Source organism: Giraffa tippelskirchi, chromosome 14, assembly GCF_054371585.1.
Source record: "Giraffa tippelskirchi isolate mGirTip1 chromosome 14, T2T-mGirTip1v1.2.pri, whole genome shotgun sequence".
Taxonomy (NCBI): domain Eukaryota; kingdom Metazoa; phylum Chordata; class Mammalia; order Artiodactyla; family Giraffidae; genus Giraffa; species Giraffa tippelskirchi.
In genome coordinates, this window is record NC_137288.1 from 19,557,500 (window position 1) to 19,578,528 (window position 21,029).

The window sequence follows — 21,029 nt, forward strand, 5'->3', positions numbered from 1 at the left end:
AGCACGCCCGACACTGTGATGAGCACTAAGACATTTGAAATGAGGCCTTTGTGTATTAAATTAAATGTCAACCTGCTTGCATCACTCCGCATGTCCCTGGGGAACCTGGGCTGGCATTTAATTTCTGATTGCTATCATACTCTTGGGGGAACTTCTGGAGCCCAGTATGCTTTTTTCAAAAGTTGCAGGGTTTTTTTTTTTTTTCACATTTAAAGAAATCTGGGAAGTTCATGCTTGAGAGCTTCTCACACAGCCTCAGTTCTGTCCACTGTGGAAACGTGTAATCAATCAATATTTCCACGTCTGACCCTGGTCTGGTCCACGGAAGTGAGACGACTAAATCTGTGACAGTGCTCAGGAGCTAACGTTCAACTCCATGCTCAATTGGTGTCTTCTGCTGGGAGCTTTTCCAAGAGCTGGGCTGCCTGTCTTCTAATCAGGATGCAGGATGAAGTCCTTCTTCTAGAACTTGGGGTCTCTGGCTGGCACTCTATTCAGTATGGGAGATGCCTCTGATCTGGGAAAGTCATCAGTCTTTCAAAACCTAACTTCAGGGGGAAGATCTAAGAAGAATTGATGGTAAGAAAAATGTGGAAGGGATTATATTAATCAGTTTGCAGTCACTCAAACTTCAAAAAAATTTCCCTTTGAAAACAACTAATTTGCACAGCCTCTCAGCCCATTATGAATCTCCAAGACTTATCAGCAGAAATTGCACGTCAGAAGTTCTGACAAGCTTTGAGTTTTCACCTCCATTTAGTTGGGCTCAGTTCAGGGAGACAGACTCATTTTCTCTCTGTCACCCTGCCCCGCCTCTTTGGAGAAATTATTGCAAAGAGGCGTTTCCTGCAGGAACTGCTTCGGGGTGACTTTATTAAGACCACTTTCCCCGAGGTTCCTCCCAAACCATATTTCAAGAACTCTTTTCCACAAAGCCTGCAGCTTGTGCAGCCATAACCAGTTATTCCAGCTTAGCCTGAGGTGGGAGCAGGCCCCTTGCAGGAGTAGGGAGCCAGGAGGGAGGCAGTTAGGGACCGCTTGACCTTGAGCCAGTGGAAGAGGGGAGAGTCCCTGAATGAAACAGACCTCAAGACATGGTAATTAGCATTCAAGGTTATGCCTGTGGGTCTGCTGAGTGTGGGCAAGGGGTTTGAAATATACAGACCATTTATTATCATTCAATTTCTATCTTTAAGATTAAATTTACACAAAGAGTCCCTTAAAATTCTGTCCGGGGAAATTTGGCTTTTCCCTGAATGTTGGAAGAATCTTAGTAAGATTGTGACTCTACAACCTGCAGAGATGGCCCAATATTGATAAATGTTGACTAGATTGAAAAACAACAAACCCAAGTAGGACTGAGTCTTTTGTGCCATATTTATTCTTTGCAAAGAAGGAAAAATGCCTCCAAATCAAAGCCATGTTCAACAACCTGCCTGGCTGTTTGTGGTAGTCGCTCAGTCACGTCTGACTCTTGTGACCCCACGGACTGCAGCCCTCCAGGCTCCTCTGTCCATGGAATTCTCTAGGCAAGAATACTGGAGTGGGTTGCCATTTCCTTCTCCAGGGGATCTTCCCACTCCAGGGATCGAACCTGGGTCTCCTGCATTGCAGGCAGATTCTCTACCATCTGAACCATACACTTTTATAAGACGGTTAAATCTGTCAATTTGGAGCAAGTGCCAAAATATGGCTTGTACGTGGCTGGAATAGATCCTGATGAAGCAGAGCTCCGAACACTTCAAAGGGGCTTTCAGGGGCCTGGAATGCTGGGTTCTGGGGTATGAGGAGTGGACGCTGATTCTACAGCTGGATCTTTGCTCCCCGCCCCTGTTTTACTATGTATCACAAAAACATTAAGAACATCCTTCATATTAGAGCAACTCAAATATATAGGGCATCTCAAGTGGCTGTCAAGTTGAATGTGGTTATCAGAGGAAACATGCATACACGTTTTACTCGCTTGACTTGCTCTGATTAATTCTTTGTGGCATTTACCTGTTTGATCTTAAGTGAGCTGCACCGCTGATCACGTCAGCTAGTCAGAGATTTGAGGACAGATCCAAAAGATACTGAGAATTATTTACTATGGAGGATAAACTCTGCAGTGTGTTATGATCCTGACATTGTTTTCTTGACAGCCGAGAAAAATGAGGTCCAGAATTTTAATGTGCTTTTCATGAGGCGCAGTTCAGTTGCTCGGTCGTGTCTGACTCTTTGCGACCCCATGACGGCAGCACGCCAGGCTTCCCTGTCCTTCACCACCTCCCGGAGCTTGCTCAAACTCATGTCCACCGCGTCGGTGATGCCATCCAACCATCTCATCCTCTGTCATCCCCTTTTCCTCCTGCCTTCAATCTTTCCCAGCCTCATGGCCTTTTCCAAGGAGTCAGTTCTTTGCATCAGGTGGCCAAATTATTGGAGCTTCAGCTTCAGCATCAGTCCTTCCAATGAATATTCAGGACTGATTTCCTTTAGGATGGACTGGCTTGATCTCCTTGCAGTCCAAGAGACTCGCAAGAGTCTTCTCCAGCACCACAGTTCAAAAACATCAATTCTTCAGCACTCAGCATTCTTTGTGGTCACCTCTCACATCCGTACACGATTACTGGAAAAAACATAGCTTTGACTATACGGACCTTTGTGGGCAAAGTAATGTCTCTGCTTTTTAAAATGCTGTCTAGGTTTGTCATAGCTTTTCTTCCAGGGAGCAAGCGTCTTTTAATTTCATGGCTGCAGTCACCATCTGCAGTGATTTTGGAGCCCAAGAAAATAAAGTCTGTCACCGTTTCCATTTTTTCCCCACCTTTTCATTCCCAGATTGGCTTTCTTCTGAAGCTAGGATTGCCAATGCTCTCCAAAGCAGAGAGACCTGCAAAACTCTTTCTTTACTGTGTTTCCCTTTTGCTTGAATTTTTACGTTCAAGATGTTCTTTGAAAAGAGATCTTTTCTAAAGTAAGCAAGAACTCTAGTAATGCTCCAGGCAGACTTTTTTGTTTGTTTGTTTCCGCTTACTACTAACTTCATGTCCCTTGATAACGAAGTTCTTCTTTACACATAAATTTAATTGCTTTCATCACTGGTTCTTAACTGTTTTTTGGTCTGATTTGTCCTTTTTTCTTAGATGATTGGCCCCCAAAACTAGAATTCTGAGAGCAGGAGGCTGGTTCTATTATCCACTCTCTTCTTAGCCAGAGCTGAGGGTGGCCCACGGATGTGGTTATCTTATGATAATTCAAGTGGACAAGGTTTTATTAGAAGAGGGGCTTTTCAACTGGAGCCTAAGCTGAGATTCGGATGAGAACAGAAGTCACCTGGAGGTGATGTGGAAGGGGGTGTTCCGTGCATTTTGCCTTTGGTGATGGAAGAGAGAGGGATTTGCATGGGTGCCTGTCCAAAAAGCTGGAGAAATGGCTTGTCTGGCTGTCGCTGTGAAGTCTGGTCCTCCAGGAGTGGGAGCCTGTCAGCAGGAGGTAAGGGGAGAGTCCCTGTGTTCTGAGAGCATCCACCTGTTGGGGTTTCAGTCAGTTCCCGTGATCCCAGCTTCCAACAGTCTGCGGGAGGGAAGGATGAGGCGTGAGGCACCTGGCACATTTCTTAGAATTCTCCACGGCCCGGCTCTGTCCCCGGGGCTGAGCACGTCCGTTGAGGTGCAGAGAATCCACGTCACGGATTTAGAATAAACGGAATTTTCCTTTTATCCTGCCCCCTTCTCTTTCTAACCTATATATTAGGTGTCCATGTTTATCCGATTCAATTTTAACATGAAATCCTTTGAAGATGAGGGTATTTTGACATTGACGAACTTGTGGGATTTTCAAAGAAAGACTCGTATATACCTACAGAGGCTATTTGAACACAGAGATGCAGTGAAGGTCAGAGGAAGAGCAGAAGGAAACCGAAACCCCATTAACAAAAGCAGGAAAAAAAATGTGCTTTCTGAAAAGACAAAAGCAAGTCCATTGTCAAGGTGTTTCAGTTAGGATTGTTACAGAAAGGAAGCTCAGCGTCTGAGCAGACTGCCATGTGGTAGGATTGTGGTGAATAAACAGATCTTCCCAAAGCGTCCATGTCTGTGTGTAATGTGACCACACTAGACCTCTGACCACACGGTAGGAAATTTACAATTTCAATAATGCCCACCATTTACCAATTAGGCATTTACTTCCTGCCAAGCACTCTTCTTTTATATTATCTATGATTCATAGAGGCTGGCTCAGCTGGTAAAGAATCCAACTGCAATGCAGGAGACACAGGAAAAACGAGTTCCATCCCTGGGTCGGGAAGATCCCCTGGAGGAGGAAATGGCAACCCATTCCAGTATTCTTGCCTAAAAAATCCCTTGGATGGAGGAGCCTGGCGGGCTACTGTCCATAGGGTCGCAAAGAGTTGAACATGACTGAGCGCACGTAATTCCTAGAATAGACAATATTTCATGTAGTTTCACTCAGTCCTTCCAAGAACCTTGTGATTTGTGCTGTCATCCTGATTCACTCAGTCATGTCCGACTCTTTGCGACCCCATGGTCTCTACAGTCCATGGAATTCTCCAGGCAAGAATACTGGAGTGGGTAGCCTTTCCCTTCTCCAGGGGATCTTCCCAACCCAGGGATCAATCCCAGGTCACCCACACTGCAGGTGGATTCTTTACCAGCTGAGCCACCAGGGAAGCCCTGATTCACTAGAACCCTGGCCGTGAGGTCTGTGCGTGGAGAGCTGGGATCTGAGCACCTGTCCACTGATGAGGCTGCACATGAGTGGACCCCCAGATGGAGTGGTGGAAGGTCTTCTACAAAGGCTTAGCCTCAACACACCAAGGAGGTTCTCAGACAAGTGCGTGGAGATGTCGTGGGGAACCCGAGCAAACAGCATGCTCTGTCTGTGTTCTTAGACACTTACAACGTGACCTTTTCCAAACATTTTTCATGCCTTTCACCAGATAAATTGGAAGTTGTGATTCCTATTCAAAATATCCTTGAGAAGTGGCAATTACCATTTCAAAAGAGGTATATGGAGTCTGGGCTCCTGTGTGAAGAATAAGACATGCATTAAGCACCAGTGTGTATATTCAACAAGCTTATGTTGAAAGCTGTGCTTGTAATCATCAGTATGTTCCTCTTCAGTCTTAAAACAATACATATTTCTCACCCAATATTTTAAACTTAATTTTTATTTGAATATAGTTGCTTTACACTGTTGTATTAGATTCTACTCTGTGGCGAACTGAATCAGCTAAACAGACATCCTCTCTCTTTTGGATTTCCTTCCCATTTAGGTCCCATAGAGCATTGAGTAGAGTTCTCTGGGCTCTACATTAGGTTCTCATCAGTCATCTATTTTATACACAGTAGGGTGTATATGTCAATATCAATATGAATTGGGAGTCAATACCAACTCCCAGTTCATCCCCCGCTCCACCCAGTATCTCTGATTCAGCACAGCTCATTTATCCACCTCTGATGTCTCTGAGGAGGCTGTGGCTGGCTCGCTCTTCTGTCTCTTCTTTTCACTCTGGCTCCCTCTGGACAGGCAGGAGCTGCACAGGCCCGTGATGGTGGAGGGCGCCCCGCAGACCCTGAGAGCAGCCCTGCACAGGCTGGCTGGAGGCCCAGCTCTGCCTGTGACTCCAGGTTGACTCCAGGATTCACAAACCCCAGACCATCACCCTCCATTTCATTTTATCCAGCATCCCAAGATGGATCAGCCTAAGGCTTGGGTCTTGAACCACTGCAGCCATTCTCTGAACAGCAGAACCATCACTGACCAGTTCAAGTCTCCCATTCCCACTCCAGTTTCTGTGGCAGACAGGTGTTGTCATCTCCATGCACTAGAACTCTGTGTGGGGGTGTCGCTGACCCCCAGTGGGACAAAGGTGATCTATCCTATCTCCCCCAGCCCTGGGGTGCAGCATCCATGGCCATGGCTGAAGCCTGAAGGCTCTGTCAACACTCTCTCCTGGAGGGACTCGGCAGAGTCTTGTTTTAAGGGCATGATGCGTGCACGCTAAGTCACTTCAGTTGTGTCTGACTCTTTGCGATCCTATGGACTAGGATCCTATCCTCCATCCATGGGATTCTCCAGGCAAGAATACTGGAGTGTGTTGCCATGCCCTCCTCCTGGGGATCTTCCCAACCCAGGGATTGAACCAAGTCTCCTGCATTGCAGGCAGATTCTTTACCACTGAGCCACCAGGGAAGCATGAGGACAAGTACAAATTAGAAATAAGAGACTTAATGCTCTCTGTTAAGAATAAGAGAAGAGACTTCTCTGGCTCCTTTTCTTTTTATATCAGTCACCTTAGAAAATGTGCAACTGTAAGTACTTTCTCTTCTCTCCGAAATGTGTACAAATCCTTTTGTAGATGAGATAGTTCTCAGCCAACTTTAGGACCCAGGATTCTCTTTCTCAAGAACTGGGAGCCGTCTCTTGAAAATGCAGTTATCAAGGAAGATAGCATGCTCTGTTTCCCAGGCTCTGCAGAATGGTAGTGGGGGCCTTGCTCCAAATTGCTAAACCGTCTCCTGTCCTAAGGATATGAGGACTAGTCACTGTTTACCTCGAGAGCATGTTTGTAAAGTACTCTAGATGCTTGGCTACGTGAAAGGTGAGAAATAAACAAATGGTACCTAATTCCACTTAAAAGCTTTTGCACAACAAAGGAGACTATAAGCAAGGTGAAAAGACAGCCTTCAGAATGGGAGAAAATAATAGCAAATGAAGCAACTGACGACAAATTAATCTCAAAAATATACAAGCAACTCCTGCAGCTCAATTCCAGAAAAATAAACGACCCAATCAAAAATTGGGCCAAAGAACTAAATAGACATTTCTCCAAAGAAGACATCAGATGGCTAACAAACTCATGAAAAGCTGCTCAACATCACTCATTATCAGAGAAATGCAAATCAAAACCACAGTGAGGTACCATTTCACGCCTGTCAGAATGGCTGCTATCCAAAAGTCTACAAGCAACAAATGCTGGAGAGGGTGTGGAGAAAAGGGAACCCTCTTACACTGTTGATGGGAATGCAAACTAGTACAGCCACTATGGAGAACAGTGTGGAGATTCCTCAAAAAACTGGAAATAACTGCCATATGACCCAGCAACCCCACTGCTGGGCATACACACCAAGGAAATCAGAACTGAAAGAGACACGTGTACTCCAGTGTTCATCACAGCACTATTTATAATAGCCAGGACATGGAAGCAACCTAGATGTCCATCAGCAGACGAATGGATAAGAAAGCTGTGGTACATATACAAAATGGAATATTACTCAGCCATTAAAAAGAATACATTTGAATCAGTTCTAATGAGGTGGATGAAACTGGAGCCTATTATACAGAGTGAAGTAAGCCAGAAAGAAAAACACCAATACAGTATACTAACACATATATATGGAATTTAGAAAGATGGTAATGATAACCCTATATGCGAGACAGCAAAAGAGACACAGATGTATAGAACAGTCTTTTGGACTTTGTGGGAGAGGGCGAGGGTGGGATGAATTGGGAGAATAGCATTGAAACATGTATATTATCATATGAGAAACAAATTGCTAGTCCAGGTTTGATGCATGAGACAGGGTGCTCGGGGCTGGTGCACTGGGATGACCCAGAGGGATGGGATGGGGAGGGAGGTGGGAGGGAGGTTCAGGATGGGGAACACATGTATACCCATGGCAGATCCATGTCAATGTATGGCAAAACCACTACAATATTATAAAGTAATTAGCCTCCAATGAAAATAAATTAATTTATATTAAAAAAAAAAAAAAGAAAGGTGAGATTTCTCTCTGTCTTCACAACCTCTTAGCTGATTGCCTGTGTTGCATGTCTCATTCTGGTTTACGGTTTATTCAATAATAAGAGTGTTTTCATTCATTTCTACCTTTGTGGAGTGGCTTTCTGGATTGGGAGGACATTTGGTTCTTACTTATGTCTTCCCAACAAGGGATGGAGGTATAGCTGGAGGAGTCCAGTCCTGTTGGCAGAGAGGACCACCCTCCGCTGGGGTCTTAGAAGGTCCTCGGCCCCTCTGTCTCTGGAGCCCCGCCCTTCCCAGCTGCATCCTACCCACCACACTGTGCTCTGATCCTCCTCGTCTGATCACCCCGAGGCCTCCACCCTCCAACCAGACCCCCGAGGCTTCTCGCTGGGGCCCTCTTTGAGAAGGGTGGTCTGTGTCTGTACCCTCAGTAACTGAGAGGATTCCTCTCTCTCCCCACCATTTCTTCAGCCAGCTTCCCCCATGTCCCAGGGGCACATAAATCATCAACTGATAGGCAGAATGTGCCGTTCCCAAATCTGTGTGTTTGAGTCCTAACCCCCAGACCCTCAGAAGGCACTAGTATTTGGATAGAGGGTCTTTTAAAGCACAATTAAGGTGAGGCTGGTGGCTCAGATGGTAAAGAATCTGCCTGCAATGCAGGAGACCCAGGTTCGATTGCTGGGTTGGGAAGATTCCCTGGAGAAGATTCCCACTCCAATATTCTTGCCTGGAGAATCCCATGGGCAGAGGAGCCTGGTGGGCTACAGTTCATGGGGGCGCAAAGAGTCAGATATGACTGAGTGACTCACACTTTCACTTTCAAGGTGAAACAAGGTCATTAGGGAAGGCCCTTTAGGGCAGAAGTTCCCAACACTTTTAGAACCAGGAACTGGTTTTGTGGAGGATGATTTTTCCACGGATGGGGTGGGAGATGCTTTGGAGCTGATTCAAGTGTATTACATTTGTTGTGCACTTTATTTCTATTATTATTGCATCAGCTCCACTCTGATCATCATGCATTAGATCCCAGAGGTTGGGAGCCCCTGCTCTAACGGAGGGAAAAAGCGTCCTTCCAGCCTTCTAGGTTCTGTGCTCGGTCTACAAATTAAACTGACAGAAGATTGATAAACAGGCAATATAATTATATATTTGCGGACACATGAGAGGTTCACAAAAATATGCGACTTGAGAAGGTGGGTGACCAGATGACTGAGATATATGCCACTCCAAGCTCTGGGGAGGAAGTGGGGCTGGGGGCTTTTGGGGAGAGCAACTGATGGGGAGAGGAGGGAAGGGAATTATGATCAAGTTAGGACTTCCCTGGTGGTGCAGACAGTAAAGCGTCTGCCTACAACACAGGAGACCGGGGTTTGATCCCTGGGTTGGGAAGATGCCCTGCAGAAGGGAATGGCAACCCACTCCAGTACTCTTGCCTGGAAAATCCCATGGACGGAAGAGCCTGGTGGGCTGCAGTCCATGTGGTCGCAGAGTCGGACATGACTGAGCGACTTCACTTTCTTTCTTTCTTGCCTTGTTATGGAGAGAAAAGTCTCTCCAGTGAGAAAATTGTCTCTGCGAGTAGCTTTCAACTTGTTACAGATAACTAATGGAAATCTCCTTTAAAAAAGGGGAAATTTGTACTTTATCTTAGGCAGGTAAGGGGGAGTTAAAGAGCTTTTTCTGTGTCTGCTGGTTCTCCATTGCCTTTAGTTCAGAATAATCTATACAGCAAATGACATATTTTGGGGTGGCATGTTCTGAGTCCCTTCAGCCCTAATCCATTGTGACTGGTTTCCTTATAAGAGGGGATTGGGACACAGACACAAAGCAAAAACCCTGTGAGGAGTTGGGGAGAAGGCGCCTGTCTGTAGCCAAGGAGAAACCTTAGGAGAAAGCAGCCCCATGGACGCCTTGATCCTGGATCTAGTCTCCATGTTTGTGATAAAATGAATGTCTGTTGCGTGAGTCACCCAGACTGTGTTGCTTTGTTTTGGCAGTCCCAGAAAACTCATACTATGACTCAAGAGCATTTCTGGGTGATGGTCTCTTGTATGTTATTATTTTACTTAAGGACGGGTACACTTAGCTATATGAAGCCTCAGATCTTCCAGTTTTTTCATAACACCAAACATATCAATGTGGTCATTTCCTACATGTGTTTGTCTAAAAAAATCTTCCGATGCCCACTTTTTTTTTCCTGTTTCATATAGGCACATCCGGAAATGTTTCAGCAAACATACAAAACTCCTCCTCCATCCTGTCCTGTAAGTGGCCCCAAGATGCATCACAGAACTGTGAGTATCCACGACTAAGGACATCCATGAGACTCCTAGAGCCCTTTTGCTTTCAGTCTGTATCTTTTCGAAACGAGGAATGTTTTCTGTTGGAACTGATCCTGAGTTTACTTGACTGTGTTATGGATGCCGTGATTCCTCGGTCAGAAACTGAGCTGGGGAAGGTATCTTTGGGTCCATTTCTGTTGTGTTGATTTGGGGGCTGACTCCAGTCTCCTGTTTAGAATAGTGCCTGGGCAGGGGTTGGGGGGGAGGCCCCTGTTGGTGGGGACCTTGCCTCGAATGGGCAGGAGAGGGATGTTGCTGCACCAGGTAGAATATACTACTGGATGAAGTGTGGCTTGTGAATCATGGCTGAGCTCGCTCCAGGCAGGAATAAAGCATTTGATTAAACTGCCATTTATGGGAACCATTAGATTCCTGCTGTGCAGGCTTGATTGCTTGGAGCTTAAAGCTTGCATCTCATTTGTGATCCACAGTGTCAGGAGTTGTGAGTGGAAGGCAGCCTGTTGCTTCTTGCATGTTGCCGGAGTTTATCCAACTCCCCCCATTCTGCGATGCTTGGAGACAATGGCGGACACAACTGGTTGTGGAATTGCAGTGAGGATAATGGCATCGTTAGATTAGAAACCACGGCAATTATCCAGTCACCTTCGTCTTTAGCGCTGGCATGAACCGTGGGAGTCATGGAGTACATAACACTCAGAAGGCATCTTATTAATTAGCGTTTCCCCGCTTGCTTGGGACGACGATGATATGCGCGTTCTAAATGCACGTGAACACGGACAGTAAGAACCGCCTTGATACTCCAGTTACCATGCCAACTATCACGTATTCCTTTTCTGATGACACTCTTGATGGGTTCTTTAGGGAGCTCTGGTTACCACACAAGCTGAAGGCAGTCTTTTTTTTTCCCCTTGCTATCTTGACAACATCTCTCTTCTCTCCAAGGGAAATACAAGTGCATCTTCACGGTGGGTATTATTTCAACCTGAGCGTGCAAACTTTATTATGAAATATTTGTCAGAATGAAACAAATGGTGTCATTAATTAGTACAGCGATGAAGATTTTTTCACTGGTATTGGGGCTTTGCCTCAAGGGGGCAATCAGAGCCGCGATTGCCTACATGATCCACTAGATGGAGCAAATGAGAAAGTATTTGCATTCAACTTCCGAAATCATTGAAGAAATAAATAATGGGACTCTTGATCAGTCTGTAGATAAAGTAATGACTGTTTGCTTTTTCTGACAACTTCGGTACAGATCTTGGAAATGAAAGATCGGCTTGACAGCTTCCTATCTGCCCAGCAGAAAATCAGTTACGTTCCCAGTTAAGCATATCAAGAGGAGACAGACTTTTGACTCAAATTTAGGTATGAGTTGTTTTATTATTGAATCGAATTAAATTGAATTTATTAATTTTTATTTATTTATTTTATTTTTTATTTAGGGTAGTTCCTACTTTTCTGAAGGCAAAAATAGAAAAGTTTTTTAAAAACCCTTTCTTGTCTTCATTTATATGTACCAGTGCAACCCTCCCCATAAAATCGCTATCCTGTTTGGTTTTAAACTTCAGGTTGTAAAACCTTTCCATGTAGGATATTATCTTGCTGGTAATGGAAACAGTGAGCAGCTGTGTGTATTTGCGATGCTCAGTACATATTCCATGTATCGCATTGTTCTGTTAAGCAAGCATCTTGATTGGGGTGGTGTGACTGGGTCACCCACCCACGGTGGCAACTGCAGAGAGACAAAGCGTGAAGTCTCTGCAGGAGCTGGTGGGACAGACATGCCCTGAAACTGAACCCCAGGACCGTTCTCCACGTGCCGTGCTCTCATGCCCCACTGCTACCTACCAAAGGTTGCACTGTGTCTGAGACTACTTCTATTAGCAGCCTGTCTGATCTCAGCTTCAATTCAGGAATTTAGCCAAGTGCTATTGGCGAGCATTTTGACTGTGAGCTTTCTCGATGCTTCAATTTTACATTTTACTGATACACACTCTTTGCACTGGCAGCAGAAGAGGCGTCCCTTAGATGGTGAGCTCAGCTATTATTATGGGTAAACAGGAAGAGTTATGATCTCTTTGGAGAACAATTTGGCAAATACAGCAGCATTTAAAATACGTATATCCTTTGATCCAGCCAGTCCAGAGCTAGGAATTTAACTTGCGTGCTTGCACACAAACTCAAAGGTAGATGTGTGAAGTTTCTTTCTTCTTCTTCTTCTTCTTTTTTTTTTTACTGCAACCTTGTTTGCAAGAACAAAAGACTCAACCTAAATGTTCACCTGATTAAAGTTCCTGCCTAAGGAACTGATTAAACGAATGAGGATGTATCCATATCAGGGAATGCAGGGGGATTCATTTTATTGACTCATGTTGTTTAGTTCCTGCGTCGTGTCTGACTCTTTGCGATCCCATGGACTGGACTGTATCCCGCCGGGCTTTGCTGTGCATGGGATTTCCCAGGCAAAAATACTGGAGTGTGTAGCCATCTTCTCCCCCAGGGGATCTTCCCCACCCAGGGATGGCACCTGCATCTGCTGTACTGAAGGCAGATACTTTATCACTGAGCCACCAGAAGCCCAACCTTGACTCATATTTACTAGTGTATCATCCTTATATTGATTATTCCCAGTGTCCAAGAACGATTAAGTGAAAAGTAATGCAAACGGATATGTATGATGTGGCATCATTTATATAAAAAGTAAGGATCCATTAGTTATATAGGTACATGTATGTGTGTATGCTTGGAGAGCACAGAAAAATCTGGAAAAACACCAGAAAATGATAACTGTCATTTTCAGAAAATGGAGCCGAGGGGAAGGGGGAAAACACACTTTTCCTCTCCATTTGTGTTCCTCTATATCGCTCGTCTTTTTTTCCATCAGGCCCCGCTCGGTGTCTCCTCCAGGTGCGCTGTGCGGCCGGCTCCGCCCGGGCTCCGCGGAGACGCGGGAGGAGGACAGCCACCGCCGCGCGGGGCGGGGGCCGGGGACGCAGGGCCGGGGCAGGCCGGTTCCAGTTCTCGGAGGCTCCTCCTTGGCACAGCCTGGAAGAGCGACATGATGGGTGCTCCAACCGCCGCATCCCTGGGAGGACGCGTCGCTGACTCCACTGCTTACTGACTCCGGCCCGGCTGCAGTCTGGTGCGAGGGACACGGGGACTTGCTGACCCCTCCAAGGTGTCAGCGATGGTCTTGGAACGGGCGCGGTGCTCTCGGCTAACTTGCCATTTGCTCCCAAGTTTTTGCTCCTCCTTCTCTACCTTGCAGGCAGAGTTAGACTTTGGAAAGTCGTGGTTTTGCAAACCCGGAGTTCTCCAGGCCAGGAGCACACCAGACTGGGCAACACGGCTGCCCCAGTGAGCTGGCCGACTCCATAAGGACCGCATTAAGGAAGAAGGGGACGGGAGGAGACCAGGCCTTCTCACTCTGCAGCGAAGGCTGCCGTCATTTTTCAGAATTACTTCTGCTATTTTTTCCCCCCAAATCTACAGCACAGATGTGGTGCGTCATGAGCAGTTTGCACCGAGCAGGTTGGAGCCCCGCCAGTGACCCGCTGAGTGACCGGCTGAGCAAGCGACCGTTTGCAGAGGGCTTGCTCTGGGTTTCCGGGGGACAGGCAGCCTGTCCTTCCCCTTCCCCAGTCCTGCAGAGGAATGGAGACCCGCCTCTCTCAGTAGCAGCCGGGGCCGGAGGGCTGCCTTCTAATGGCGTGGACAGGCCCAGAGACCCCCCAGGCTTGTCAAGGGTGGCCCCTTCGATGAGTTACAAGTCAAGGATAATAAGCCCGCTGCAACTTTGACTGTGTTTGTCTGTGTAAGATCTGTTCAATCAGCCGTTTGGTACACTTTCTGTTATACGCTGGTTCCTCGGTTTTTTCTCCATTAGATAATGAAGCTAGACTAGCATCTTTAGTTTCTTTTCACCGCCCCCGCCACCCGCCCCTCCCTAGGTAGGCTGGTTGTTTCAGCCTCCTTGCGTACCTGGAGCCGGGCTCTCCCAGGGCAGGGAAGGGGTGGAGGGCTGCCATGGGGCTGCTTGGCGGTGTCCTCGGGCCCTGGCTGACCGACCGCGTTTGGATTCAGTGGGCTGCAGAGTGTGTCTAGGGAGACCGTGGCGGGTCGTGTCGGGGCGGGACTGGCTTGAAGTAGCGACTGCAGGACTACTTCCCAGACACTGGGACTTGACGCTGAGGAGGCTGTTTCAGACATTTGTTCAGCAATTTCCTCAAGCAGAAGTTGATTAAATAAAACTATCGGCCCCGGCTGGCTTTCGCTGTGGGTACTGGCTGCCTTGTCTCCACGTAAGCCCTTCTCAGTCCCTGTGGTTGGGGGTGGGGGCGAGGAGGGACTTTCCCTGGCTTAACTTCTCCCAGAAGTGACATTGGTTTATCACCCCCATCACCACCTGTGATTCTCAGGTGGAGATGCCTGGGTCTCCCTGCAAACTTCTGCGGGAACCAAGAGACCAGTTAGGAGACCAGACTCAACCCTCAAGGTTTCTGGCTCTTAGGAGGCCAGAGAGATGGAAGAGTTGACATCCTCGGCACGTTCTTCCCAGCAAATGTGTCCTGACTCAGGGGACGGCATTGTCCTCCACTCCTCTCTGCAAGTCGTCATCTCCTTTTGAAATGTCACGGGGTGGGCAGGGGGTCCGCGTCTCCTGTGCCACCCGCCTCCTTTCTCCGTCTCAGCTCTTGTGCGGCCCCGTGAGGCTCAGGTTCTTTTTCTCTTTCCCTACATCTCTCCAGTAGGGCCTGTGGCCACGTTGTCTAATGTTTTGCATTTAGATTGTGTTTTGTGGAGCTTAGAGGATGAGGTCCAAGAACAAGAAGAAAACTCCCCTCGATCGGGTGGCGACCACCCCGCCCACCCCGTCCGTCACTGCCCCCCTGCCCCCCAGGGGAGACACTCAGGTCTGAGAGTCCCAGCAGCACCTCTTCACTCACTGCTCAAGGGGAAGCTCTGACTCCACCCCCAGACAAGTGATATTTCTCTTCTTGTGGTTTTCAGTAGGTGTTATTTTTGGAATTGGCCAAAATACTTCAGCTTTATACCAGCTCTTTCAGTAAACCTGATCCTTTCTTGGAAGTGTCATTCACTGAGATAAGTGACTCTAAATTGGGTGTTGTTCAGTCATGTCCCACTCTTTGCGACCCCATGGACTGCAGCATGCCAGACTTCCCTGTCCTTTGCCAGCTCCCAAAGCTTGCTCAAACTCATATCTATCGAGTCAGTGATGCCATCCAGCTATCTCATCCTCTGTTGTCCCCTCCTCCTCCCACCTTCAATCTTTCGCAGAATCAGGGTCTTTTCCAGTGAGTTGGTTCTTCGCATCAGGTGGCCAAAGTATTGGAGCTTCAGCTTCAGCATCAGTCCATCCAATGAATATTCAGGATTGAGTTCCTTTAGGATTGGCTGGTTTGGTCTTGGGTATGGCAAAAAAAAAAAAAATGGAATGCCCAGTTAGGTTTGAATTTCAAATAAACAACAAATAACTCTTTCCCCTCACTGAAATTCAAGTTTATCTGGCAATCATATCTCTAAGACCAAGACTCAAATGGGTTCTTTTGATGAGACACTTTCTCTAAAGAAATCTTGACAGCGAGAGTCCCTTTCCTCTCTTCCTCATCTTCTATCAGTTTAACAAACCATCACAATTTTTCTCAAAATCTTCTCTCTGAAGATTCATTTCTCCTCTTCATTTTGAATTATGGAGTCAGAAAATCTCTACTCTGTTAACAGTCTTAGGATTTGCTTACCCTCTTACCCAGTGAGCATTGTTGAGTTCAGTAGATGGATCCTGGATTTGTACAGCAAGGTCCCGGGGCAAATGAGAAGGGCTGCTGTTTCTGTATTTTCAAACCGCTCCCAAGGAAGTTCTGAGCAGTATTGTCTGGTTTCCCCGGTTTTGTATAATCACAGCCGCAGCTTCGCCTCTGCAGCCTACTTGCAGTAAATGTCTTTAGTGATTAATTAAACTGATTCAGTTCTACTTCAGCTGTTGTTTATTGTTGCGCATCCTAATAGCAATAGAAGCGTTTATTTAAATACTCCTTTATGCCAGAACACCCTGAAGAGCAGAAGAGCAAGGTATCTGGACATGACAGAGGGGCAAATGGAACTTCTTTCTGTAACAGGGACAGAGCATCTGTATTTACCAGAGAACCTGAAGTCACTTACCAGGGAAATCAGTCTTGTTTTTTTTTTCCCAAGGTGGCTACTCTTTTGTAGTAGAAATGGGAGGAAACGTGAAAGCAAAGGAAGCTAGAGTCTAAACTGTGTGGCCCCTTGTGAATTGCAGGCTACACTCTGTCCAGACACACTGTGGCCCCACAACTTTGACGATAAAGACAGATACTGCCTTTATCTGACTATCTTATGCTGGTCATAATCTTCATAATCTTCATTGTCACCTCTTCATCTAATTGGGTGGTTTTGTCCTTCACCCTTTGACCTTGAGTTTCTTTATGTTCTTTATTTTTTAAAACATTTTTAATTGGTCTCTGCCGTTCTTTCATGGGCAGTATTTTGTGTGTAATAAGCCCTGACTACTTCCTAGTTTGATTTTTGTATATTCTCAGAGTGTAAGTTTACTGATTAACAGATTTATATGAAGGCCAGAAGAAGTCAGCTTGCTCGCCTTCAAGAATTCTCATCAGTCTTCAGCAAACAGTGTTGGGAGAACTGGATGTCCACATCCAAAAAACTGAAATTGAACCCTCCTCTAATACCATACACACAAATCAACTCAGAAATGGATTAAAGATTTCAATATAAGACCTGAATCTATACAATTCTTAATGAAAACACAGGGGAAAACTTCATGGCATTGGTCTAGGTAATGACTTCTTGGGTCACAGCTGGACTCAGGTGCAAACCCAGCAGTGTGAGGCATTCACACCTGTTGGATCACAATTGACAACTGAAGCGTGAGCTGGTACAGAAACCTCCTGTTCTGATGGTTCTGAGACACCACTCATCCAGGTGTCCCAGCAGGACCGAGCTCATGTCCTCAACGGTGAACAGTCCAACGCATACCTGCCTGTTTGTTTTCCCTCTTTCTGGTTCCCCACTTCTGTTCTTGAGATCACATGTCTCCAAACAATTCTTGGGCTGGAGTTGATCTCTAAGCTCTGCTTTTTGGGAAAAGACAAGGGGGAAGTGGTCTTCAGGATGGTGTTCTAGAGCCAGGTCACGTACGAGGAGGACTGTGTGATGGGGTGTAGGAGCCCCGCTGTGCAGGCGAGTCCCAGTGGTTCAAAGTGCTCCTGTGCTAAGCTGCAGGCAGAGGCAAGCTTGGCAATGTGAGGGCAGGGGTGTGAAGGATGGTGGACCTGCCTGGCTTGTGACCACAGCCACGGAGAAGCCTGGTGACAGTGGTGGACTCGGGTGAGGTGACAGCCGGCTCACTGTGAACCTCGGAGGCTTCCCAGGCAGCCTTTAATATAACCGTTTGTTCTCAGCTTTGGTCTCACACTAACTAGACTCACATAATCTGAGGTCCTGATGCTGTCCAGACCAATTCATTCACAGTTTCTAGACTAGAAACTTGGGTGCACATTCACCCAAAATTAAGAACCACTGGGGATCTTTGTCACCTGGGCTGCGTGTTGGCTATTGGCAGCTGCAGGCTAGTGTGTGCTTCCAAAGAAACATTAATGAAAATATTCTTAGGTAAGGTTCTCTATTTCAGCCCTTCACTAATTAGTTCCAGCTTTTCAGTTAACCCAAGTCAGTGAGGCTTCCTGCAGACTAGTTTGCTTGTTTTTGCTTTTTCTCCAGTGAATATTCTCATCTGTTTTCTTTCTCATCGGTTTATCGTGTCTCCAAGGACATTTCAAGTTTAGAAAAGCATAATTTGATGGAATTCTTCCTTCTATGTAAGTAGTGGCTTTTTTGTAGTTGTAAAATATTTCCTGGTCCATTTCAAATCTTCTGTGACTAGTAAACACTCCACGTAAAATAAATACTTGAAATGCTGGTGACTTGAAGCAACCATGCCCACCACCGTCACGGAGAGCTCATTTATTGATCCGTGTTACTCCTTTGCTGTTGATCTGAACAGGTTTCTTCACCTGCCTTCTTTTAAAAAGAAGCTGCGTGAAGAAAAAGATATCAGTGAGCAGCCATTTCCTATTGGCTGAAGGACTGTGATGTAGGTGCTTTCTCTTCTGTTTTGGAAATAAAGACAGAATGACTTCCTCTAAGGCTCCAGACGCAGCTTAATAGACTAAGATCCTGCTTAGAAGAACTCCCAAGGGTGAGCTGCTTGAGGGGGGGACTGAGCCCACCTGACAATCACCCCATGCTGTGGTGCTCACAGGCTGGCGTTTGCTTGTCTCCCAGGACCTACTGGGGACAAAGTGGCCAATTTGAATAGCCCAGGGGGTCTTTCTGCAACTCATTCCCCGGGTCCCCCTTCTCCCTAATGTTGGTTTTCATGTTCTCACAAAGGAGGCTGGGCCTACATTTCCTGTTGTACTGTTCCCCTCAATCAAGAGCTCAGGTGAGTTCACCAGGGTTGTGTGAGGACAGGTGAGTGAGTACAGGTGAGTGAGTACAGGTGAGTGAGGACAGGTGTGTGAGGACAGGTGAGTCAGGACAGGTGAGTGAGGGCAAGTGAGTTCAAACAGGTGGGTGAGGACAGGTGTGTGAAGACAGGTGAGTCAGGACAGGTATGTGAGGGCAGGTGGGTCAGGACAGGTGTGTGAGGGCAGGTGAGTGAGGACAGGTAAGTTCAAACAGGTGGGTGAGGACAGGTGTGTGAAGACAGGTGAGTCAGGGCAGGTGTGTGAGGACAGGTGAGTTCAAACAGGTAGGTGAGGACAGGTGTGTGAGGACAAGTGAGTCAGGGCAGGTGTGTGAGGACAGGTGGGTGAGGGCAGGTGTATAAGGACAGGTGAGTCAGGACAGTTGGGTGAGGGCAGGTGTGAGGGGCCACTCTCAGTGACCGACTCCAGCCTGAGGCTTCTTCACAAGCATGTGCTGTCCCCAGGAGTCTCTGCTTCTCCCCTCACTGCTGTCTTTGCCAGGCCCCCTCCTCCTTTCCCTCAGAGATTCACTTCTGATGCTTCAGAAATGGAAGTTTGGATCCCAAGCCCCCTCTGCAGTTTCTTGCATTCTTCTCCTGAGAGTAGCACTCGTGGAAGCCTTTCTTCTAATCCAAGGGGTCTCTGTGGCCCAGCCCCGCCGTGACCTGGCCATTCTTCTAGTGAAGAGGGTGTCGTCGCCTCGGACACAGAAAACTCTGAGCTCCACGCTGGGCCAGGCCTGCCCGAATTGGAACAGGACTGAGAATCTGTGGCAGACTCATTTCCAGTGTCTTCGCTGCCATATTTTACCTTTGCCAAGTCTTATTTTTACATTAGTTAGTCAGGAAATGACTATTTTCAAGGAACTCTGACAATATCCTGAGAAAAAATGGACTGAATCAGCATTTTTCAGAATCAGAAATTCTGAGGAATGTGGGAGTCTGCAGACAGGATGCAATAAAGACAGGATTTGCTGCACAGCTGTGCCAGGTTTAAGGGAAGTGTAGCTTTTAAAATGGGCATTGTGACTTGACAATGGGACCAGAAAGATTTCCTCCAGATTCTTGGCTGCGAACCACATCCTTGAAGGATCACCTTGGCTCCGTGGTCTCGGGGGTCTCTTCCCTCTGTTGTGTTGCTCAAACCCCACACTGTGGTCACACTTCTCCATTCGCGTCCCACGAACAACAGAGAAGGCTGCCCTAGATTCATTTTTGAAGCATCCACCCACAGCAAGTGGTTAACCTGGGGCTGCCTCCCAGGGTTGCTAAACTGGCTGCTTTTAAGAGATTTGAAGTAGTGGCTTGAGGCGGGTGGTGCTGGTGGGGGGATCTCTGACAAGTGCTTTGACTTTTAAGCAGCAACACTCAGGGCCTTTAATGCCAACCTCCAGAAACATCTGAGGACCAGAACTCAGGAAGACATAGACTGAGCTGAGGTTGTACACTCTTCCCCGACCTCGGGGCCAGCCGTCTGGAGCACGTAGGAGAGTGGAGAAGTGACCCAAGCTTTCTAGAGCCCACTCCTGGAGCTTCTGCTCCAACTGCTTCGTTTTCCACATGGAGATGATTTCATTAGGGCAAACCTTCCAAATAGGTGCATCCTTTTTCTCTTCTGCTTTTCTGTGATGTGCTGAGAGCTTCAGGTACTGGCGTTCTGACAGCAGCCCAGCGAGCAAGTTCTGTTCTGTATCTGACCCAAGTCACGTATCCGACCCAAGGATGCTGAACTAGAAAGCAAGCTGCAAGGCACGTGAGAACTTGCGCTGGCTACGCGCCCCCCCTCCTTGTAAATGCTGGAGTAAAGCAAAGGCGGTTTACAGACAGGCTTCAGACGCTTCCATGTGGGGTCTACAGGGGTTGTGAGCATGGCTACAGGGTGTGATTGCTGACACTGGGGTGGGAGAATGCTGGATGGTGATGCTTCACTCATTAGCTCTGCAGGACACACCGTGTAGAAGTCTAGTCCACTTACCACGTGACTCCCAACTGCTGATGCCAGTTACAGCAGCCGCTCTCGGCCATCGTTCCCCTCCCCCGGGCTCCTGAAAAACTGAGATCACTGGATATTTATTGGTTTATTGTCTGTCTCACTCACATCCCCTGGCCTGGAATATAAATTCTGAAAATTTGTCTTGTTCACCATGGCTTCACTTATATCTGTGTGTCTCGCACAGAGTCCTTAATACATAATTAAAAAAAAATAATTTGCCTTTTGACTGCACTGCGTGGCATGTGGAATCTTAGTTCCCCGCCTAGGGATCTGCTCTGTGCCCCCTGCACAGGGGGAGTAGAAGCTTGAAGTCTTAACCACTGGACTGCCAGGGAAGCCCCCTTAATATGTAATGGTTGAATGGGTGGCCAGATCGCGTTAGCATGCTTTCCTCCAAGAGCAGCTACTATTTCTAAGCTCTTTTGTATTAAG

The 21,029-nt window shown here is 47.0% G+C and overlaps 1 long non-coding RNA gene across 1 annotated transcript in view; it reads left to right on the forward strand.

Annotated features, from left to right (window-relative positions):
• Positions 1–16,064, forward strand: part of LOC145534719 (uncharacterized) — a 67,315-nt gene extending 51,251 nt beyond the window's left edge. Inside the window, exons 5-7 of the long non-coding RNA XR_014074900.1 lie at positions 9,982–10,065; positions 11,330–11,439; positions 12,959–16,064. This is a non-coding gene — a long non-coding RNA (uncharacterized LOC145534719). The remainder of the gene's footprint in view (positions 1–9,981; positions 10,066–11,329; positions 11,440–12,958) is intronic.
• Positions 16,065–21,029: the final 4,965 nt, after the last annotated feature.